Source organism: Bos mutus, chromosome 23, assembly GCF_027580195.1.
Source record: "Bos mutus isolate GX-2022 chromosome 23, NWIPB_WYAK_1.1, whole genome shotgun sequence".
NCBI lineage: Eukaryota > Metazoa > Chordata > Mammalia > Artiodactyla > Bovidae > Bos > Bos mutus.
The window spans coordinates 44,199,591-44,225,135 of NC_091639.1; positions in this window are offsets into that span (position 1 = coordinate 44,199,591).

Genomic DNA, 25,545 nt, shown 5'->3' on the forward strand with positions numbered 1-25,545 from the left:
AACACAGAGCGGTAGAAGACGGTGAGTGTAAATTCACACCCATTGCCAGACTCGTAATTACACTGATGGTGACTCACAGCACCTGGAATAAAGGCTAAGCTGTAGCAAACAAACAGATGGTGATCGCCGAAGATACACACCAGCTCGTGTCTTTGCACAGTTAAATGGACAAGAAAGACACAGAGAGAAACGACAATGGATTAATAAAGTAAAATCAGTTTTAAAGTGTTGTAGTCCTCTCTCTCTTCCTCTCTCTCTATTTCTGCCTCCCTCCCCCATGGGTGTCAGAAGAAGAATAACCTCAGATATTCAGTTTAGAGTATTGTGCCTTCTTAGACCTGAGGGGGTTGTCCAAATTTGTTTTGGCTGATATTCAGTAGTTAATTAATTTTCAACAATGTGGCAAGGTCATGTACAGAAAACTTTCCTTGAATTGCCCTCTGAGACTTTCTAAGAAGCCTTTCTGAAACCTTTGAACAAATTTACAACAGTTTTCTACTGCAAGATTTTGGTGCTGGTTGCTTTCTTTTTTCCTATTTATTTGCATTGATCTGAGCTAGCAATTGTATCTGGTTTATGTCACTGAACATGATAATAATGACTTGTGTAATTGAATGCCATAATAATGACAAATGCTGACATTTCTTGTTGGTTCCTGGGTGCTAAACATGGATTCTCAGTACTTGATGCAATTTATCTCATTTAATCTTTACCAAAGACCCTGTCTTTATATCTTTATTTTTACAGTTGAAAAAACTGACAGATAGATGGTTAAGTAGTAGATTAAATAGTGTGTGTCAACATTTTATATTTCTCTTAAATTTGATGAAACAGCATCAAGATGGAGAATTTAAGCTCTGACTGATTTATGTCAACCGAACAGAACACATGCTTTATTTGGGAAGAAAAATACAGAAGCTTCGTTCCCTGGAGAGGCAGCTTTAACATAAAAAGACACCATGTCCTCACAGCATGTGGAAGATAGTGCTAATCCTCTAAAATTTAGAGACATGGCTTTGACATTTTTTACAAGCACAGAAAACAACAAAAAATTAAAACACTTTCTATCATGCCCCAGTATTCACACAAACACACACACATTTATGAAAATACTCTCATACATAATACTTACTCTTCCTGTTTGTAATAAAATCTGATATTTCTTATTTATTCTATTTGCTAAGTGCTGATAGGGAGTTATAAAATGATTCCATAAACCGCCAATGGGTTATAACCTGCATTTTGAGGAGTAAGCTGGCTTGTATAGCAAATGGGAACCTAACATCAAGATGCAAATATGTGTAAAAAGTTATCAGTACACTTCAGCACACTCTGTTTAATGTCATCTCCTACATGTGATTAATGAATGATAAAGAATGAAGGAAATTCCCTATCATGGTATTTCTTGGCTACACTTCTGAGTTGGTTGTGAAATTCCCTGTGGAAATGTAGAAATGTTATCATGCAGCACACAGCTGCAAAAGCCTGGCTGCTGGTAGCTAAAGACTGAAGGACTCTAAATATCAGAATGGTACGAGAGAAAGGAGAATTAAAAAAGAGAGAGAGAGGGTTAAGGAAAAGAACATTGAGAGTCACCTGGGATTTTGGAACTTTGGCCTGCAGAGGCTCTGCCCATGTGATGGGTGGGGAGAAGGGAGAAGGCAGGGCTAGCCGGGGAGAGAGGAAGTGTGGGCAGCTGAGCTGGGTTATCCAGACCAGTGCAGCTCATCTAGGATTGACTCTGATGAGTCTTCAGAGACCCGGAATCTGATGGATCTACTGATGTATCCCAGTAAGCAGAGGTTGCAGACAGCCAAGATGTTCAGTCCTTAGCAAGACAACAGAACTGTGGATGGAGGTAGTGGTCCTTAGATTAGCATATATAGGAGTTACCTGGGTGAACTTGTTTAAATCTAGGTTCCTGAGTATCATCCTCATAAAGTCTTATGTAGAGACTGGGGATTCCTTGCATTGTTAAAAGGATGTACTCCTGCCTTGAGAGATGCTGCTTTAGTTTTAAGATCAAGTTGTAAAGGCAGGTAGGAAAATGATGAGTGTGGACACATGATCAGGACTTGGGCAGATTCTGTAAGTTTTTGAAAAGGCTGAATTTCCTTGGGACTGGTTTTTGCTCCAGGCTCACCAGGCAGTTTGATGCCAGGTCTTTAGCTTCAAACCTGACCCTGGATAATGATGCTTCTAACCCTCAGAATACCCTGCCCGCTATGGAGGCAGAACTGGAGGAGACAGAGTTTTTCAACAAAACCCACTAGATGGTTAGAGATTTAAAGTGGTTCTCATGAATTCATGTTGCATCAGTTAAGAATGAAGGTGTAGAGAACAATAATATAATTAGTAAGGATCTCTGTGGCTGGATAAATTTCTCAGGAGGGTCATAATCTAAATGACCCTGTATAGTCTACCTGGGTTTTCTTGGCATTGCTGAAAAAAAAAAAAAAAAAAACAACTTTATCTGTTTTGTTGTTGTGAAGGAAGGGTCTGAACTTCAGACCCAGTCTTGGGAAAGTTCACTCCACCTGACCTGGAATACCTGAAGTTCATATGAATACAATATATGTAAGGAACAATTTGGAAATCCATGCTGCAGGTCATTTGAGTGTATTATGGGAGCTAATATTTTCTTTCATCTTTTCAAGTTCTTCTCTGCATGACCAAACAAGTGATCTGGGTGTGATGCTGATAATTATTTCTGGAGTTTAGAGCCAAGACAGAGAGACATGTGATATTGAAACCTGACTTTCTTCTCTGCTTCTAAAAGAATGAGAGGTGCCAATTTCACTAAGATTTAGCCCAAGGAGTCTTGCAAAACAACACATTACAGATGTCTGCTTTTTTAAAAGAGCATCACTTGTAGAATATGCTTTCAAGTTGATGTCAGTAGTTTCATAAATTTAGGAAAACTAAGCTTATTTTCTCTGAAGCCTTATGGAAATTTGAAATTGGAAATGTTTAGAAGATAATATTTTTAGGTCATCAGAGTATTTGTTCTAAACATTTCTCAAGGAAAAATGATTGTCCATTGTTGAATATCTGTATTATCTATATGTCTTTGCTTTGGTTGAAATTTGTGTCAGGTATTTTCATCACAAGATTTTCCATACCTCTATCCTGCTGCTGCTGCTGCTGCTAAGTCGCTTCAGTCATGTCTGACTCTGTTCAACCCCATAGCCGGCAGCCCACCAGGCTCCCCATCCCTGGGATTCTCCAGGCAAGAACACTGGAGTGGGTTGCCATAACCTCTATCCTAGGAATGAGTAAATTTTATATGTGGATGACAAAGTGTCTTGTTATTAATACTACTTTTATGAATACATTAAACTATGTCAAGTTATCAATCCACAATGCAATTCTACTTTCTCCCCTTTCCTCTCATTTTAAAATTGAACTTGGCATATTAATAGAAAACAGCAGCTACACTAAACTCCTTAGAAAGCTTTTCATACCTCTTGAACCAAAACCCTGCTTTCTCCAAGCTGAGGGTGGTGAGTGTGGCTGGCATTAAGTCAATGTATTGCAAGCTGAAGTTTTTTTTCCAAAACACAAACCTAGTATGGAAAGCTGTGGCTAAGACTTCAGGACTCCGCTCTACCGAGGTGCCTCAAACCATAGTCATGGGGAGCCTTCTTCAGCAGTTATGAGTTTCTGCTGTCACAGAATCTTTAGACTTTCATCTGTGATTGTCACAACGTTATTTCTATCGGTTACAGACAGGGGCCCTTCAAACACACAAGCAAAATGAGTTGCGGCATTTTTGCCCAGACTACTGCGGACAGAACATCGCTGAACTACAACACTTTTGATTCCCACTGACTCAGATCAGAATATATATTGGCAACCTGTTTCAGCCTTAAGGTCTCAATACCAGGCCATCATCCAATCCCAACCTACTACTCATTATGAAGAGTAACCTGGTGAGGGAATTATATAACACTGAAAATAAAGCCTATTTTAAAACTGTTTAAACAAGTATTTGCATGAGAGATTCTTGACCCAGAAGGTTATTCACTCTGTTGTAGGCTCATTCCTTTGAGGGAGAGACAAGCATCATTAGGCAGAATCTGTAAAGACATGTTTAGAATTCTATCTCAAATTCGTCAGGATGAGTCTTCCCCAATTTCATCTAGTTATTCTTCTATTCTGGAATGTTCCATCCAGTTCTGAGGGAGCTTACCTGCTTTGTCCACTTGCTGCCAGGAAATTGCAAATGAAATTGAAAACATTGCTCCGAAGACTCCATGTGAAAAAAAAAAAAAAACATCCTTGGTTCAATATATTAGTATGCTCAGTTAATAAACTGTAGGTCGTGTCCTTTTCATTAATATTTCTAAAGAGCATGGACAAAGGTGTCATGATTTATATAATCACATTGACGGAAAATTGCAGAGCTGAGTAGATTTGAGACTTTTAGAGTTGGAAATATATGTTAAAAATCTCTGGGGAAGCTTTAGGTCTTAATTTATTATTTGTATGACCTTGGGGAGTCACATAACCTCTCTAAGTTAAATTTTTCTCTTCCATCATGGGTAATTTATAATAAGTTTCATCAGCCTCATAGAATTATAATGAATAACCCATGATATAATGCTTCTAAAACATTTAGAAGCAGCAAAGTTCTATAATCACTGGAAGGGTCAAATGTCTCCTTTTAGGCTTGGGGGAAAAAAAAAATGAAGCCTAGAAAATTTGGTGCCAGGACTGGGACTAATGGCTGAAGGTCTTAATGAAGCTGATCTAACAGTCCAATTTGTGTTTCCAAATGTACACTTTGAAGTGACTACAAAGTATTGGATTTTTCATTTAACAATTAATTCACTGAATATGTTATTATATGTCATCAACAGGAAAGAGAATGCAGTCCCATGGCTGTTTTCTGAGGGGATGGCCAAGTTTGAATGACAGGCAGGTCTGCAGAACTGTGAGATGGGTTTTAAGAATTTATAGCTGCTCTTTGAGCGATATGACCAGAGATTCCCAACTTTCATTCAGCTGAGAATGGGCTAACCAACCAGTTCTTGTGGAAGGAGTCTACAGATCCCTGGAAGTTCTCTGTAACAACAGGACTTACAGGTAACCAGACAGAGGAAGAGAATTACTCTATATTTTACCTGAAGAGAGTCAGGAAAGAAGGCTTAGACATCTTAGAGAATTCCAGGTAGTATTTTTAATGTTTGGTGGATATCTATAAAGAATTCTACCTACCAAAGTATGAGCTGCCAGTAAAAGGCCGTGTGATATTTGCAAAGTAATTAAGCATTTCATAACCTCAATTTCTTTAGCTGCAAAGTGAGGACAATAATTTTCCTACCTGCCTTCCAGGGTTTCTGAGAATCAAATGAAATAATAGTTGTGAAAGTGCTTTAGGCTGTATAATGTGCTATAAATTTAAGCAGAGTTTTATACGAAAGTGAGTTTTACATTAAAGTGCCTCTGACTTGAGAAAATTCTACCCTTCTGTTTAATGTTTTATTTTGTGTTAACAACAGCAAAAATATTTCTGTTGAGATATTTTCTTTTAATTTCCTCTCTGAACATCCTGAATACCTTCCCTACTTTTCTTAAAATAACTTTCAATGTCTTTGGAAAACTATAACACCACCAAAATGAGTGACCTGAAAGTGAAAGATGATGATGATAATATTTCCATTGATTTTAACAGGAAGCAGTGCAGTCCCACAGAAACACTCACAATCTGACCTAGTCTGTAAATAACTTTAATAGACTATATTTAAAGCTATTTATTGAAATACTAGTGGAAAGTTGTGGAGAGCTGTGTTTCTACAAGAAAATATGAAAGGGAGTGGAAAGCGACAGTCACTGGAAGCGAAAAAACATGATTAAAATTGCTGGATGTACTGAAATAACTTATTTCCTCTTGTAAAGTTTATGTCATTAGGGGTTCCTGCTAACATTGTTGGACATCCCACAGACCATAGCCCCATACTAGGTATCCACTTGCTAAAAGCATGATGCCCATATAACAGAATGTTAAGCTGGTGTTAATTCAAAATGATTACCAAACCACTTAATTTATTTTATTTTCCTTCTTTGACACAATGAATTCTAAGTTGTTTCATTGATTCATTGAACAAGTATTGATCACACCAACACCATATATTTAGTTTCTCAAGAAATTTAACAGTGAGTGGAGAAGTTATATAAAAACATAAAGTTTATGTCATAAAAACCTGAAGAGAATTATAAAATATGAAGTTGGTGTTGTTCAGGCACTCAGTCATATCCAACTCTTTGCAACCCCATGGACTGTAGCATGCCAGGCTTCTCTGTCCTTCACCATCTCCTGGAGCTTGCTCAAACTCATGTCCATTGAGTCAGTGATACCATCCAGCCATCTCATCCTCTGTCATCCCTTCTCCTCCTGCCTTCAATCTTTCCCAGCATCAGGGTCTTTTCCAGTGAATCAGCTCTTTGCATCAGATGGCCAAAGTATTGGAGCTTCAGCAACAGTCCTTCCAGTGAATATTCAGGAGTGTTTTCCTTTAGGATGGACAGGTTGGATCTCCTTGATGTCCAAGGGACTCTCAAGAGCCTTCTCCAGCATCATGGTTTGAAGACATCAATTCTTCAGCAATCAGCCTTTTTTATTGTCCAGCTCTCACATCCATACATGACTACTGGAAAAACCATAGCTTTGACTATACAGACCTTTGTTGGCAAAGTGATGTCTCTACTTTTCAATATGCTGTCTAGGTTGGTCATAGCTTTTCTTCCAAGGAGCAAGCATCTTTTAATTTCTTGGATGCAGTTACCATCTACAGTGATTTTGGAACCCAAGAAAATAAATCTGCCACTGTTTCCATTGTTCCCCTCTATTTGCCATGAAGTAACGGAACCAGATGCCATGATCTTAGTTTTTTGAATGTTGAATTTTAAGCCAGCTTTTTCACTCTCATATTTCACCTTCATTAAGAGGCTCTTTAATTTCTCTTTGCTTTCTGCCGAAAGGGTGATGTTATTTGCATATCTGCTGCTGCTGCTGCTGCTAAGTCACTTCAGTCATGCCCAACTCTGTGCTACCCCATAGACGGCAGCCCACCAGGCTCCCCCACCCCTGGGATTCTCCAGGTAAGAATACTAGAGTGGGTTGCCGTTTCCTTCTACAGTGCATGAAAGTGAAAAGTCAAAGTGAAGTCGCTCAGTCGTGTCTGACTCTTGGTGACCTCATAGACTGCAGCCTAGCAGGCTCTTCCATCCATGGGATTTTCCAGGCAAGAGTACTGGAGTGGGGTGCATTTGCCTTCTGCATTGCATATCTGAGGTTATTGATATTTCTCCCAGAAATCTTAATTCCAGCTTGTGCTTCATCTAGTCCACATTTTGCACAATGTACTCTGCATGTAAGTTAAATAAGAAGGGTGACAATATGCAGCCTTGACATACTCCTTTCCCATTTTGAAGTAGGTTAAAATAGATGTCTTCAGAGATGGTAGTGCTTGGATTGGCCCTCAAAGTATAGAGAAGACATTGACAATTAAAGAAGGAGACAGATACAGATTTTAGTAAAATACAGGGGAAATTACAGGCATGGTGCTGCTGATGAATAGCCAGAGCTCATGGTGACATGGAGCAGAAGACATGGGCATATGTTTAACCAACTGAGTCTCTATTTATGTAAGGTCTTGAATATGGGTCTGTCGATTTGCTTTTGAACTGAAACAAAATGGAGATGCACTGAAGCTACTGAATCATATCACTGAGACAATTGAAGAGTCCAAAGATTTCCAAAGATTAGAGAGACTAATCTGGCAGTACCTACAGGCTTGACTCTGATATCTATCTCCACAGTAGAGAGATAGTGGGTGGTTATGAGTGGAACAATGAAACAGCAGATCATTTTACAATGAGGAACATAACTCAAGTTGTGTGCATTCGGTGGAAACTCTGAGCTCCCCATTGCCATCTTGGGAAAGATGTTGAAAGATGTTGACTTGAAAGACATTGAAAGATGTTGACTTGAAAGACGATGAAACAATAAAACATCTTGCTTGGTTTCACAGGGGATTCAGAATCTTTGTCAGATAAAAGATATGGAGATAACCCAGCAGGAAAATAAAAAGAAAAGTTCTTTATTTCAAAAACAGGTTTTCCCAAGAAGAAGGAAGTAGGAGTGGAGGAAGAGAAGGAGATCATATTTATTTTAAAAAATTTAAACCCTTCCCTCCAGTTTATCTGCCACTCACTTCTAAGCTACCTCCGTTTGACAATAATTGATAGAAAACAAACACTTCTACACCAGAAAAGCCCCGTGAAGCTCTAGTCACAACAGTAGGGTGATATATCAAGGCAGCAAAAAATATAGCTTTCAAAGAAGGACGGCTATATGCGTGAAAGACTGAGAGGATTAGAAAGCTGAAGTCTCGTTTTAAAAATATCTTTTTAATCTTACAAAATTGTAAATCATATGGGTATGCACTTGAAGACTTGTTCATTACTTGGCATAACAGAATCAATACCTAGAGTGCTCTTCAAAAGCCTTACAAAGGAAGGATTAGGACAATTAAAAGAGGGGTTATTTCAGACAAAGATAGTGTCCAGCATCCTCACAGTGGCATGGACGGACAACATTAAAAGGCTTATGAAAAATATGAAATAGAAATGTACACTTGACAGAGTCATACTACACTATTAGCCAGAGCTAAGGTACCTTTAGTGAGAAGCAGACCACAACCTCGTCTTTTGTGGAATTACTGTTAATAGAAGGAAGGGAAGAATGTTTATTCTGTGAAAAGGAAAAAATATATATATATATATATTTTTATATTTTTAAATATTTCTGCTGGGTAGTAGGCACTCTGTTCAGCACTTTTACAAGAGTCATTTCACTTATTCCTCATAGTAACTCTGTTGCACATGTGAAATTTGAAAATAAGTAGCTTATCCAAGTTCACATACGCATGAAGAAACAGATCCAGGGTCTGTGTACAGACAGCAATGCCTTTTCTTTCCCTCTTTGCTACAAGTATTTTTTCAACAAATAACTACTGAGTACCTACTATGTGCTATGCACTAAGAACACACTAGTGAACAAAGTAACAATCTCCATTCCATCCTGGGGTTTACATTCTAAACAGACGAATCTACGGTGAAGTATGAGGTGGAAAAAACTGCTGTGAAGAAGTACAAAGCAACAGGGTGAAGGGCGTGTTGGTGGTGCTGTCATAAAAATGCTGGTCAAGGAATGCAAGGGATTTCTGTGTGTTGATTTTATATCCTGCAACTTTACTATAGTCATTGATTATTTCTAGTACTTTTCTGGTGGAATCTTTAGGGTTTTCTATGTAGAGGATCATGTCATCTGCAAATAGTGAGAGTTTTACTTCTTCTTTTCCAATTTGGATTCCTTTTATTTCTTTTTCTGCTCTGATTGCTGTGGCCAAAACTTCCAAAACTCTGTTGAATAGTAATGGTGAAAGTGGGTACCCTTGTCTTGTTCCTGACTTTAGAGGAAATGCTTTCAATTTTTCACCATTGAGGATAATGTTTGCTGTGGGTTTGTCATATATAGCTTTTATTATGTTGAGGTATGTTCCTTCTATTCCTGCTTTCTGGAGAGTTTTTATCATAAATGGATGTTGAATTTTGTCAAAGGCTTTCTCTGCATCTATTGAGATAATCATATGGTTTTATTTTTCAATTTGTTAATGTGGTGTATTACATTGATTGATTTATGGATATTGAAGAATCCTTGCATCCCTGGGATAAAGCCCACTTGATCATGGTGTATGATCTTTTTAATGTGTTGCTGGATTCTGATTGCTAGAATTTTGTTAAGGATTTTTGCATCTATGTTCATCAGTGATATTGGCCTGTAGTTTTCTTTTTTTGTGGCATCTTTGTCAGGTTTTGGTATTAGGGTGATGGTGGCCTCATAGAATGAGTTTGGAAGTTTACCTTCCTCTGCAATTTTCTGGAAGAGTTTGAGCAGGATAGGTGTTAGCTCTTCTCTAAATTTTTGGTAGAATTCAGCTGTGAAGCCGTCTGGACCTGGGTTTTTGTTTGCTGGAAGATTTTTGATTACAGTTTCAATTTCCATGCTTGTGATGGGTCTGTTAAGATTTTCTATTTCTTCCTGGTCCAGTTTTGGAAAGTTGTACTTTTCTAAGAATTTGTCCATTTCTTCCACGTTGTCCATTTTATTGGCATATAATTGTTGATAGTAGTCTCTTATGATCCTTTGTATTTCTGTGTTGTCTGTTGTGATCTCTCCATTTTCGTTTCTAATTTTGTTGATTTGATTTTTCTCCCTTTGTTTCTTGATGAGTCTGGCTAATGGTTTGTCAATTTTATTTATCCTTTCAAAGAACCAGCTTTTGGTTTTGTTGATTTTTGCTATGGTCTCTTTTGTTTCTTTTGCATTTATTTCTGCTCTAATTTTTAAGATTTCTTTCCTTCTACTAACCCTGCAGGATATAAAATCAACACACAGAAATCCCTTGCATTCCTATACACTAATAATGAGAAAACAGAAAGAGAAATTAAGGAAACAATTCCATTCACCGTTGCAACGGAAAGAATAAAATACTTAGGAATATATCTACCTAAAGAAACTAAAGACCTATATATAGAAAACTATAAAACACTGGTGAAAGAAATCAAAGAGGACACTAATAGATGGAGAAATATACCATGTTCATGGATTGGAAGAATCAATATAGTGAAAATGAGTATACTACCCAAAGCAATTTATAGATTCAACGCAATCCCTATCAAGCTACCAACAGTATTCTTCACAGAGCTAGAACAAATAATTTCACAATTTGTATGGAAATACAAAAAACCTCGAATAGCCAAAGCGATCTTGAGAAAGAAGAATGGAACTGGAGGAATCAACCTACCTGACTTCAGGCTCTACTACAAAGCCACAGTTATCAAGACAGTATGGTACTGGCACAAAGACAGAAATATTGATCAATGGAATAAAATAGAAAGCCCAGAGATAAATCCACGCACATATGGACACCTTATCTTTGACAAAGGAGGCAAGAATATACAATGGATTAAAGACAATCTCTTTAACAAGTGGTGCTGGGAAATCTGGTCAACCACTTGTAAAAGAATGAAACTGGACCACTTTCTAACACCATACACAAAAATAAACTCAAAATGGATTAACGATCTCAACGTAAGACCAGAAACTATAAAACTCCTAGAGGAGAACATAGGCAAAACACTCTCCGACATACATCACAGCAGGATCCTCTATGACCCACCTCCCAGAATATTGGAAATAAAAGCAAAATAAACAAATGGGACCTAATTAACCTTAAAAGCTTCTGCACATCAAAGGAAACTATTAGCAAGGTGAAAAGACAGCCTTCAGAATGGGAGAAAAATAATAGCAAATGAAGCAAACGACAAACAACTAATCTCAAAAATATACAAGCAACTCCTACAGCTCAACTCCAGAAAAATAAACGACCCAATCAAAAAATGGGCCAAAGAACTAAATAGACATTTCTCCAAAGAAGACATACAGATGGCTAACAAACACATGAAAAGATGCTCAACATCACTCATTATCAGAGAAATGCAAATCAAAACCACTACGAGGTACCATTTCACACCAGTCAGAATGGCTGCGATCCAAAAGTCTACAAATAATAAATGCTGGAGAGGGTGTGGAGAAAAGGGAACCCTCTTACACTGTTGGTGGGAATGCAAACTAGTACAGCCACTATGGAGAACAGTGTGGAGATTCCTTAAAAAACTGGAAATAGAACTGCCTTATGATCCAGCAATCCCACTGCTGGGCATACACACTGAGGAAACCAGAAGGGAAAGAGACATGTGTACCCCAATGTTCATCGCAGCACTGTTTATAATAGCCAAGACATGGAAGCAACCTAGATGTCCATCAGCAGATGAATAGATAAGAAAGCTATGGTACATATACACAAGGGAGTATTACTCAGCCATTAAAAATAATACATTTGAATCAGTTCTAATGAGGTGGATGAAACTGGAACCTATTATGCAGAGTGAAGTAAGCCAGAAAGAAAATCACCAATACAGTATACTAACGCATATATATGGAATTTAGAAAGATGGTAACAATAACCCGGTGTACGAGACAGCAAAGAGACACTGATGTATAGAACAGTCTTATGGACTCTGTGGGAGAGGGAGAGGGTGGGAAGATTTGGGAGAATGGCAATGAAACATGTAAAATATCATGTAGGAAACGAGTTGCCAGTCCAGGTTCGATGCACGATGCTGGATGCTTGGGGCTGGTGCACTGGGACGGCCCAGGGGGATGGTATGGGGAGGGAGGAGGGAGGAGGGTTCGGGATGGGGAACACATGTATACCTGTGGTGGATTCATTTTGATATTTGGCAAAACTAATACAATTATGTAAAGTTTAAAAATAAAATAAAATTAGAAAAAAAAAATGCTGGTCAAGCAAAGTATCCATGAGAAAGTAACATTTTGGAGAACATCTGAATAAAAAGAAGCAGCGAGACAGAGGACTCTGCCAGGAGTGGATTCCTGGCAGGTAAGACTGTGAATGCAAAGGCAGGGAGGCAAGAATGAACTTGCTGTCTTCAAGAAACAACAAGATAATGTGACTAGAGCAGAGAGTCAGGCAGGTTGTGAGAAGTAAAATTTTTCCACCGCCTTAGAATACAGATGGTAATTGATGCCAGGAGTTTAGTTATCCAGGGAAAGAGGGACTTGAGTATTTAAAGGACAAGTAAAAGAAGATAAACTTGTAACAGAAGTTGAAAGAACAGATGACTCAGAGTAAAATCTTCAGAGCATGGTACCAGGAATGCAAGAGAAAGAGAGACAGAGCATTTGGGGAAGAGCCCGACCAGTCAGGTCAAGTGCAGCTGAAGGATAATATGACTACCAAAGGACCCCTGGTACACTGACCAAAGTGGGGATCGTTATTTTGGCGATTTGATAGCAACCCAATGGAAGAAGGACAGCGTTTTTGATAAATGGTGAAGGAATACTTGGACATTCATAGGCAAACAAGAAAAATGGAATTGACCTAAACCTTACACCTCCTAAAAACATTAACTCGGATCATAAACATAAATATACAACATATAACTATGAAGCTTTTAGATATAAAAAAATAGAAGAACATTTAGGCGATCTAGGAGAGCAATGAGTTCTTAGACTTGACACTAAATGCACAATCCATAAAAGGAAAGATTAATAAATTACACCTCATCAAAATTAAGACTTATGATATTTGAAAGGCTATTAACTTGTTTCTGACAAAGTTCTTTGTTGCAGCAGTCCCCAGCTTTTTTGGACTTTTTTTTAATCATTGAGTTTTGAGTCCCACCTGGGACCAGTTTCATGGAGGACATTCTTTTCATGGATGGAGGTGAGGAGTAGTTTCAGGATGCTTAAGTGCACTGCATTTATTGTGCATTTTATTTCTATTACTATTACATTGTGATATATAATGAAATAATTGTACAACTCACCATAAGGCAGAATCTGTGGGAGCCCTGAGCTTGTTTTCCTGCAACTAGTTGGTCCCATCTGGGAGTGATGGAAGACAGTGACCCCTGAAATGAGTTCCTTATGTCCGGTCTACTCCATAATATTTTGGTTGCTATCACTGCAGAAAACCCTGCTTCACAAAGAAAGGCTGTTGGAAATGGAAGGAAGTTTTCAGTGCTGTGTGTGGCAATCTCAGGGATTCTGCCCTGACTTTAATCCAGACAGTGTGGAGATTTGAAGTTGTCTCAAGCATAGTTTTAAGGCCACCATCATTTGTGATCTAAAGTGGTAATCTGAGTGATGGAGGGCCACTATAAACAGATGAAGCTCCGCTTGCTCTCCTGTGGCTCACCTCAGGCTGTGTAGCCTAGCTCCTAACAGGCCATGGACCAAGACTGGGGTTGGGGATCCCTGATCTAGGGACATGACTCCCAGTTGACCCAAGAACTGGACCTGGGGAATTGGAGGCCCTTCCCCATCCTGTCCTTGGAATGTATGCAGGCACACAGAATATATAAAAAACTCAATGATAAAAAAAAATGCCCAATTTAAAATGAACAATAAAGTAAATGGATGGTAGATAAATAAACACACAAAAGATGGTTAATATCATTAGCCATCCTGAAAATGCAAATCAAGTCAAATCAAATCACAATGCTGTATCACTAATATAATAGTTAAATTTCTTTTTTACTTTATTTTTTAAAATTTAAATTTATTTATTTTAATTGGAGGCTAATTACTTTACAATATTGTATTGGTTTTGCCATACATCAACATGAATCCGCCACGGGTGTACACGTGCTCCCCATCCTGAACCCCGCTCCCACCTCCCTCCCCGTACCATCCCTCTGGTCATCCCAGTGCACCAGCCCCAAGCATCCTGTATCCTGCATCAAACCTGGACTGGTGATTCGTTTCTTATATGATATTATACATGTTTCAATGCCATTTTCCCAAATCATCCCGCCCTCTCCCTCTCCCACAGAGTCCAAAAGACTGTTCTATACATCTGTGTCTCTTTTGCTGTCTCGCATACAGGGTTATTGTTACCATCTTTCTAAATTCCACATATATGCGCTAGTATACTGTATTGGTGATTTTCTTTCTGGCTTACTTCACTCTGTATAATAGGCTCCAGTTTCATCCACCTCATTAGAACTGATTCAAATGTATTCTTTTTAATGGCTGAGTAATACTCCATTGTGTATATGTACCACAGCTTTCCTATCCATTCATCTGCTGATGGACATCTAGGTTGCTTCCATGTCCTGACTATTATAAACAGTGCTGCGATGAACACTGGGGTACACATGTCTCTTTCAATTCTGGTTTCCTTGGTGTGTGTGCTCAGCAGTGGGATTGCTGGGTCATAAGGCAGTGCTATTTCCAGTTTTTTAAGGAATTTTTTTAAGTTAAATTTTTAACTTTTTAAGTTAAATTTTTAAAAAGTAATACTTATTATCAAGTATCTAATAAGCACCAAGTATTTATTAAAATCAATATCTATTGGCAGATATTGTGATCAGATATTAATAAGTAAGTGAGTGTGTGTGGTCAACTGTATCTGACTCTTTGTGACCCCATGGACTGTAGCCCTCCAGGCTTCCTTGTCCATGGGATTTCCCAGGCAAGAATACTGGGAAATCTTCCTCCAAGGGATCTTCCCTATCCATGAATCTAACCCATGTCTCCTGCTCTGGCAGGAAGATTCTTTCCACTGTTCTACCTGGGAAGCCCTGAGATATTAATATAATTATGAAAATGAGCTTTTATCTGAAATAATTCTGTGTACACTTTATTATTTTTAAAAAGATAAACGTTTAGCATAATTGTCTTATTTTCAAAATAACCACTATCTGGAAATATGTTGTATATGTTTGTTTTCTAGTTAGAGAAAGTGGGAAACAAGCATTAAAATAAATCAGTACATTTTAATATAATTAAGGTAGTCTAAAGAATTCTATTTTACTTAGTTTTTGGCCAGTGCCTCCTGTTCAGTACAATAGTAAAGAATCCACCTGCCAATGTAGGAGACACAAGAGCTGCGGGTTCAATTCCTGGGTGGGGAAAATCCCCTGGAGTAGGAAATGGCAACCCACTCCAGTATTCTTGCCTGGAAAATTCCCTGGATGGAGGAGCCTGGCAGGCTACAGTCCATGGGGTCGCAAGGAGTTGGGCACGACCGAGCACGCATGCACAGAGAGTTCCTGTTTCAGGACACAGTGTCCACATTCTTCCATGGTGTACTTGGTCATGCACAGCACCACAGAGTAAACGGATTTTTTAAAATGCATTTGTTTGTGTCGGTCTTAGTTGTAGGTCTTAGCTGTGGCACACAGGACCTTCCTCGTGTCATGTGGGATTTTTCATTGTGGTGCACAGCTCTCTAATTGTGACGTGCGGTTCAGTCGTTGCCCTGGGGCATGTGGGATCTTCCTGGATCAGGGATCAAACTCGCTTCCTCTGCCTTGCAAGACAGATTTTTTTTCTTCCAGCGAGAGAGAAGCGTTTTCTCTTTGACAAATTATTTTCTGAAGTCCAACATGTCGTCAGGTTCTCCCTACCCAGTTGAGGATGCGTGAGGCTCCGTGTTCCCCGGCAGACTGGAGGGCGCCAGCCTTGCCCACCCACCAGTAGCAGCAGAACAACGCACAGGGCCTTTGGAAGGCAGCTTTTCAGCTCCACGCATATTTCAGAGCTGCTCTTGAGGCAGGAATCGGAGTTCTTGTCCACGGAGTGGAAGAATGGAATCCGCAAACACACAGACACTCATGGTGGCAAGTGAACAGGATTTATTAAAGAGGAGGAAAGTATGAACCTCCCAGCACAGACACGGAGAGGGGGTAAAGAGTCCTCTGCAAGGCAGATTCTTAACGACTGGACCGAGGGGAAGTCTTGTGGATAGGCATTTTATGATTTTAACATTAAAATATTTGATTACATTCTGTTGAAATATCCTGTGATGTTACATGTCTATATGTGGAGAAGCCGTCTACGGGAATTCTCTATGCACTTTGGTTTTCAATTTTTTACTTTGGTAATGGGTTTGGACAAACATGAAAACAACAGGTTTATAAAGAAACACTTATTTAAAAAATTTTACAACTTACAACAGTTCTCTTTTTTCACTATTTTGTCATATTGGTTGTTAAGCATTTTAACTTATTATATAATGGCAAAGCATAGAGAGGTGTAAAGGATGATGTAATAAACATTCATGAACTAGTTTTGATATTTGTTAAATCTTTGTCAAATTCAATACTTTAGTTTTTAAAAATGCTTTAAATTCTTTCATTCTAAAATGTGTATTAAAGTTTCATCTGAAGCCCGCTGTGTATACCTGCCCAATACTCTTTTATCTCCTCCTCTCTATAAGTAGACCCACTATCCTATGTTTCAAATGTGGGATTTCTATGAGCACTTTTATAACTGTATTCTATATGAACAGTTCTATAAAGCAAATATAGTAATTTTTGAGCAACGTCTGACATGCTTTTAACTTTATATAAAGAACACAAGTTCCATTTCCACTCAGAATTTTGTGTTTGCAGTTTGTCAGCTCTCATAAATGTAGCTTTAACTCTTTTTTTTTTAGTTGTCATGGTAGTGTTTAGTCTGAATATATCACAATGTATTTTCTTACACCTATACTTAAATATTTAGGTTCTTTCCAATGTATGGCAGGTAAGCAGTTCTACATGGCTACAGATTCACATGTGGGAGTATTTCCCTAAAGTATATACACTTGGGGTTCACAAATCTTCATATTTGTGAAGTGGTTTTATCAATTAACAGCCCCATAAGCAATACTTGAGAGTTCTCATTTCTCTACATCTTCACCAGTATTAATATGCAACACCATTTAATTTTTGCTAATTTGACAAGTACATTATTGCTTTTACATGCATTTTTTATATCTTATGTATTAGTAAGCTTCATATATCATTCTTGATATATGAAATGTATTAACGCAATTCATGTTTCCTCTCCTCTAAATTGTCTGTCCATACCTTTGCCTACATTTTTTTTTATTGGACTGTTTCTTTTTCTTACTGACTTTTGATATTCTTATTTCCTGCACGTGATGCTTTGTGAATTACATAAAGGAGCATGGCTAGGTTTAAACCTTATTTATAATGTTTAAATATCTAGAATATTGTCTTCATTGTAATTATTTCAATTTTATCAATCTTTTAAAAATATACCTTATATGCCTTTATAAGAAATTCTTTGCTGCCTCAAGATCATAGATACTCTATCATTTCTTATCAAAGTTTCAGAGTTTTGCTTTTTATATTTAAGTGCTTGTTCCACATGGAATTGACTTTGCCTGGTGTGGTGTAATGTTGGAATCTAATTCTATATTTCCCCCTATGGATAACCCTTAGTACCATTAGTACCATTTTTTATATGATCTTCCCATTACTCAGTGTTGACAAATATCAAGCTTTCAAAGCTTGCAAACGTGAGAGAGATTCTGCAGCATCACTGGAGATTGTACAACATAACTGGATATCTTGGTACCTCATTCATCTCTTCTGTTTTTTTTTTTTTTAATTTATTTATTTTTAATTTAGGATAATTGCTTTACAATATTGTGTTGGTTTCTGCCACAGATAAGCATCAATCAGCCACAGGTATACATACGTCTGCTCCCTCTCGAACCTCCTCCTTCCTGCCACCCCTTCCCTCCCCTCTAGATTGTCACGGAGCCCCAGTTGATGTTGCCTGAGTCATGCAGCAAATTCCTACTGGCTGTCTGTATTACATATGGCAGTATGTATGTTCCCATGCTACTCCCTCCCGTCACCCACCCTCCCCGTCCTCCCTGCCCCCGCCCGATGCCTGTGCCCACGGGTCTGTTCTCTATGTCTGCATCTCCATTACTGCCCAGCAAATAGGTTCATCAGCACCATCTTTCTAGATTCCATATAGATACATTGATATACAATATTTGCTTTTCTCTTTCTGACTCACTTCACTCTGTATAATAGGCTCAAGGTTCATCCACCTCATTAGAATGGACTCAAATACAGTTATTTTATGGCTTAGTCATATTCTGTTGTATATATGTACCACAGCTTCTTTTTCCATTCAGCCATTGATAGACATCTAGGTTGCTTCCATGTCCAAGCTATTGTAAATTGTTCTGCAGTGAATATTTGGGTACAAGTGTCTTTTTCAGTTTTGCTTTCCTCAGAGTATATGCCTAGCAGTGGGATTGCTGGGTCATACAGTAGTTTTATTCCTAGTTTTTTAAGGAACTTCCATATTCTCATAGTCCATATTCTTCAATTTACATTCACACTAACAATGCAAGAGGGTTCTCTTTTCTCCACACTCTCCAGCATTTATTATTAGTGGATTTTTTTGATGATAGCTATTCTGGCCAGAGTTAGGTGATAGTTCATTATAGTTTTGATTTGCATTTCTCTGTATGTCTTCTTTGGAGAAATATGTTTAGTTCTTTTGACCACTTTTTGATTTGGTTGGTTTTTTTGTATCAAGCTGAATGTGCTCCTGCTTGTATATTTTGGAGATTAATCCTTTGTCAATGATTTTGTTTGCTATTATTTCCTCCCATTCTGCAGGTTTTACCTTGTTTTTAATTTCCTTCACTGTGCAAAAGCTTTTAAGTTTAATTAGGCCCCATTTGTTTAGTTTTGCTTTTATTTCCATTACTCTAGGAAGTGGGTCATAGAGGATCTTGCTGTGATCTATGTGTTCTGCCTATGTTTTCCTCTAAGAGTTTGTTAGTTTCTAGTCTTACATTTAGTCTTTAATCCATTTTGAGTTTATCTTTGTGTGTGGCGTTAGGAAGTGTTCTAATTTCACACTTTTACATGTAGCCTGTCCAGTTTTCCTAGCACCACTTATTGAAGAGACTATCTCTTCCCTATTGTATATTCTTGCCTTCTTTGTCAAAGACTAGGTCCCCATATGTGCATGAGTTTATCTCTGTCTTGTTTCATTGGTCTATATTTCTGTTTTTGTGTCAGCACCATGCTATCTTGATGACTGTAACTTTGTAGTATAGTCTGAAGCCAAGAGGTTGGTTCCTCCAGTTCCATTCTTCTTTCTCAAGATTGCTTTGGCTATTCAGAGTCTTTTGTGTTTCCACATAAATTGTGAAACTTTTTGCACTAGTTCTGTGAAAAATGCAGTTGTTTATTTGATAGGGATTGCACTGAATTTGTAGATTGCATTTGGTAGGTTATTCATTTTCATGATATTGATTCTTTCAACCCTGGAACAGGGAATGTCTCTTCATCTGTTTATCTCATCTTTGACTTCCTTCACCAGTGTCTTATAGTTTTCTGTATAGAGTTCTTTTGTCTCTTTAGGAAGGTTTGTTCCTAGGTACTTTATTCTTTTTGTTGCAATTGTAAAAGGGATTGATTCCTTGATTTTTCTTTCTGATTTTTCATTGTTATTATATAGGAATGCAAGTGATTTCTGTGTATTGGTTTTGAATCCTGTGCCATTACTAAATTCACTGATTAGTCATTTTGTGATAGTATCTTTAGGGTTTTCTATGTATAGTATCATATCACCTGCAGTCAGAGTTTTACTTCTTCTTTTCTTAACTGAATTCCTTTTATTTCGTTTTCTTCTCTGACTGCCATAGGTAGGACTTCTGAAACTATGTTGCATACTAGTGGCCAGAGTGGGCATCCTTGTCTTCTTCCTGATCTTAGAGGGAATGTATTCAGTTTTTCACCACTGAGAATAATATTTGCTGTGGATTTGTTGTATATGGCCTTATCTCTTTGGTTTTGAATATCACACTCCTTCCATCTGTTTCCTTTTCCCAAATAATTTCAGCTTTGGCTCTTTCTTATGAGCTATATCATCAGCTCATTATTTCCTCCTCCTCATCCCCCAGAAATTTGCTGATATATTGATTCATGTACATATTTTATTGATTAATTTTGGAAAAAATTTTTATAAAATTGAAATTTCCAATTCATTTATTCCATTTTATTTTGTAGTCTTCAATATATTTCAATTGTTTTGCATATACGTCTGACAGGTATTTGATAGATTTATTCTAAAATTTTAAAGTAGCACATGTTTATATTGTTAATTAAGTTTTTATCCTTAGAAAATTCCGGATTCATATGCCCCCTTCATGAATCACAGCCTTGTCATGGCAAAGGGGCTTGTGTGACTCAATGAAGCTGAGCCATACCTCGAAGTGCCACCAAGATGGGTGAGTCATAGTGAGGAGTTCTGACAAATGTGGTCTATTGGAGGAAGGAATGGCAACCCACTCCATGCATGGATAGCATGAAAAGGCAAAAAGATATGATACTGGAAGATGAGCCTCGTCAGCTCAGGCATCCAATATGCTACTGGGGAAGATTGAAGAGCAATTACTAATAGCTCCAGAAAGAATGGAGCTGCTGGGCCAAAGCAGAAATGACACGCAGTTGTGAATGTGTCTAGTGGGGAAAGTAAAGTCCTCTGCCGTGAAGAACAATATTGCACAGCAACCCGGAATGTTAAGTTCATGAATCAAGTTTTGGAGGTGGTCAAGCAGGATATGGCAAGATTGAACATCAACATCTTAGGAATCAGTGAACTAAAATGAATGGGAATGGGTGAATTTAATTCAGCTGACCATTGCATCAACCACTGCAGGCAAGAATGAAATGAAATAGCCCTCATTGTCAACAAAAGAGTTCTGAAATGCAGTACTTAGGTGCAATCTCAAAGGAAGGGCAATGCCAAAGAACGTTCAAACTACTATACAATTACACTCATTTCACATGCTAACAAGCTTATGTTCAAACACCTTCAAGCTACACTTGAGCAATTTGTGAACTGAGAACTCTCAAATGTACAAGCTGTGTTTCTGGTTCTAAGGAACCAGAGATCAAATTGCCAGTGTTAGTTGGCATCTACTCCTGCTTCACAGACTACACTAAAGTCTTTGATTGTGTGGATCACAACAAACTGTGGAAAATTCTTAAAGAGATGGGAATACCAGACCACCTTATCTGTCTCCTGAGAAACCTCTGTATGGGTCAAGAAGCAACAGTTACAACCAAATACGGAACCACTGTCTGGTTCAAATTGGGAAAGGAGCACAATCTATGTAGCACCCTGTTTATTTAACTTCTATGCAGAGTACATCATGCAAAATACCAGACCAGATGAATCACAGCTGGAATCAAGATTGCTGAGAGAAACATCAACAGCCTCAGATATGCAGATGATATCACTCTCATGGTAGAAAGTGAAGAGGAACCAAAGAGACTCTGAATGAAAGTGAAAGAGAAGAGTGAAAAAGCTGGCTTAAAACTCAACATTCAAAAGGCTAAGATCACGGCATCCAGTCCCATCACTTCATGGCAAAGAGATGGGAAAAGATGGAAGCAGTGACAGATTTTATTTTCTTGGGCTCCAAAATCACTGTGGGCAGTGACTGCAGCCTGAAAATGAAAGACACTTGCTCCTTGGAAGGAAAGGAACAAACCTAGACAGTGTATTAAAAAGCAGAGACATCATGTTGCCTACAAAGTTCCATTCAGTCAAAGCTATGGTTTTTCCAGTAGTCATGTGTGGATGTGAAAGTTGGACCATGAACAGGACTGAGCCCTGAAGAATTGATGCTTTCAAATTTTGTGGTGCTGAAGACTCATGAGAGTCCCTTAGACTGCAAGGAGATCAAACCAGTCAATTTTAAAGGAAATCAGCCCTGAATATTCATTGTAAGGACTGTTGCTGAAACTGAAGCTCCAATACTTTGGCCACTTGATATGAAGAGCTAACTCATTGGAAAAGATTCTGCTGCTGGGAAAGATTGAAGGCAAAAGGAAATAGGGTGGCAGAGGATGAGATGGTTGGGTGGCATCACCGACTCACATGAGTTCCAGCAAATTTGCACATGAGTTTGAGCAAACTCCAGCTGATAGATAGTGGAGAACGGAAGAGCCTGGTGCATTGCAGTTCATGAGGTTGCAAAAAGTCAGACATGACTTAGAAATGAACAACAACAAGATTCCTATGCGGGAGTAAGATGTAATACAAAAAGAAATCCCATGTACATTTTCCCTAGTGTCTCCCAATGTAACATCTTACAAAACTATAACAAAATAACCTAACCATTTCTATAATATTTGTCATTTTAAAAATGTTAAATAGATTCATATAGTTGGTAATGTTTTGAAGCTGGCTTTTTTTTCCCCACTGGGCATAATTTTCTGGAGATTCATCCTGGTTGTCACATGTATCCATAGTTTCTTGTTTTTATTGCCAAGTAGTATTCTGTGGTAAGAATGTGCCACAGTTAATTCACAAATCACTCACAGAGGGACAATCATTGAAGAAACTATGGGTGATTTGCAGTTTGAGGTTATCACAGATAAAGCTGCTGAAAATGTGTGTTTATGTGTTTCTGTGAACACAAGTCTTCATTTCTTTGCAATAAGAGCCAAGGAATACAACTACTGAGTTATATGGTAGCTCCATGTTAACTTTTTAAAGAAACTGCTGAATTATTTTTAATGGTACAGAGCAACTGTACCATTAAAAGGTTTATGAGATCCACTTTCTCTGCATCTTCACCAGCATTTTATGTTGTCACTATTTCTTATTTTATTTTAATTTATTTCCACTTTATTTTTTTATTTTTTTTTTCATTTTCATTTTATTTCATTTTTAAACTTTACAATATTGTATTGGTTTTGCTTATTTTAGCCATTCCAGGAGATGTATAATGATATTGATATGGTTTTTATTTGCATTTCTATGAACCTCTTTCCAGATATCTATTTGCAATCTCTATGTCCTCTTCATTGAAATGTCTTTATATTTTTTGCTCATTTTTAATTGAATTGTTTGTTTTGTACTGTTTTTATTGTAGTGAGAGTACATTTTATATGCTACATACTCACTGCTTTTTGGATCCGTGGTTGAAAATATTTCTTATAGTCTGCAATTTGTCTTTTCATCTTCCTATTAGGCTCTTTCACAGAGAAAATGTTTCTAATTTTGATGCAGTTCAATTTTTTTTTTCATTTTATGAATCATTACCAAATGAATGGTGATAAACATTCTTTGGTTATAGTATATAGGCTAATGTCATTAGTATTAACATTCTAGAAGCTATATAAAATTCTAAAATTTGCATAGGTATTTTTATAATGATATCAGTAATAGTTCTAATTATCTTAAAACATATGTTGTAGTGAATTGATTAATTTTCTTTGTTAGCTGTCAGTTATGTTCTAATCAGGTCTTTAACTTTTTTTTAATTAATGTATCTATTTTAATTGGAGGATAATTTATAATATTGCGATGATTTTTGCCACACATCAACCTGAATCAGCCACAGTAAACATGTATCCCTCCCTCCTAAAACCCTCTCCCAGCTTACTCCCCACTGCATCCCTCTGGGTTGTCCCAGAGCACAGGCTTTGGGTGTCCTGCTTTAAACATGCTCTTTTAAAGTTTTTGCCACTCATAGAAAGTTATGTTTTACTCTGATGCTTTTGTAAAGATGTTTCATCTTAAAGAAGATTCATGGCAAGGACTTTTAAACAAATACAGTTTTCTAATAACTTTCAGATTGTACTGCTGAACTGGCTAAGAAATTTTAAAATTCTAGTAGAAACTCTGATGGTTCCATAAAACTGTTTACCAAATGTTTGTCTCCTTATAAAAACAGAAAGAGAATTCTAGGGTCTTCCTTCTCCACTAACTTGCAGGTCTGTTTTGTTTTTCAGGTATTAAACCAGCCTTATATTCCCAGAATAAGCCCCACTCAATTATGGTACATATTTTTTCTTATGGGTTGGTGAATTATATTTGCTAATATTTGTTAAGGATTTTTATGTCTCTTTTCATGCATGTCATTCTATAGTTTTATTTATATTCTCTTTATCTGGTTTTGATATGAAGATGATACTAAGATATAAATTAAAAATGTTTTCTTTTTTATTTTCTCTAAAGATTGTATAGAATTGGTATGAAATTTCTTTAATCTTTTGGTATAGCCTTCCAATGAAAACATTTGTGCTTGTACATTTCTTTGAGGAAGGTTTTTTTTTTTTTGTTTTGTGCAGTTATGAACTTAGTTTCTTTAATATGCATAAGGCTTATACCATAGTCCTTTTCATATTGAATGAGTTGTATTAATTTGTGTTATTCAAGAAACTGTCCCATTTTACTTAAATTTTAAAATGTACATCTTTGAGTTGTACTTGTTCCCTTATCCTTTTGCAGTCTGAAAGATATTTAGTAATATCTTCTGTTTCATTTTTTATATTTAATATGTGCATGTGTGCTGCTGCTTCAGTTATTTCTGGCTCTTTGTGACCCTTTGGTCTATAGCCTGCCAGGCTCCTCTGTCTATGGGATTCTCCTGGCAAGAATACTGGAATATGTTGCCATGCTCTGTCTTATTTCTTTTTGTCTTTGTCAATCTTGCTACATATTTGTCAATTTTACTAACTTTTCAAAGAACATGGATTTGGTTTCATCATTTTTTCTTTTTTGTTGAACTTCTTATTCCAATTCTGTGGATTTCTGCTTGCATATTATTTCTTCTGATTACTTTGGCTATCGCTTGCTTTTCTTTTTTTAGGTTTTTGAAGTTCAAGCTTAGACTTTTCCTCTTTTCTAATGTACACATGTAGTGACATAAATTTCCCTATCATTACTACCTTAAGAGTGCTCCACAATTTTGATGTATTGAACTTTTGTTTTCATTTGTCTACTGTAGTTGAAAAATCCCCCTAAGACTTTCTCTTTGATGTATGGAGTATTTAAATATCTGTTTTATCATTTCACAAATGCTTTGAGATTTTCTTGTTTTCTTTATATTACTGATTTATAGTTTGATTCCATTATGGTTAGAGAACATACTTGGAGTGATTTTGATTTCTTTATTTTTAGTGCTGTTTATTTCATGCCCGAAGGTGTTTTATTTTGGTGTATGTTCTGTGGCCACTTGAAAATAATGTGCTATTTACTTGTGTGAAATGTTATGTAAGTATTGGTTAGCTCCAATGAGTTAGTGTTGTTGAGTTCAT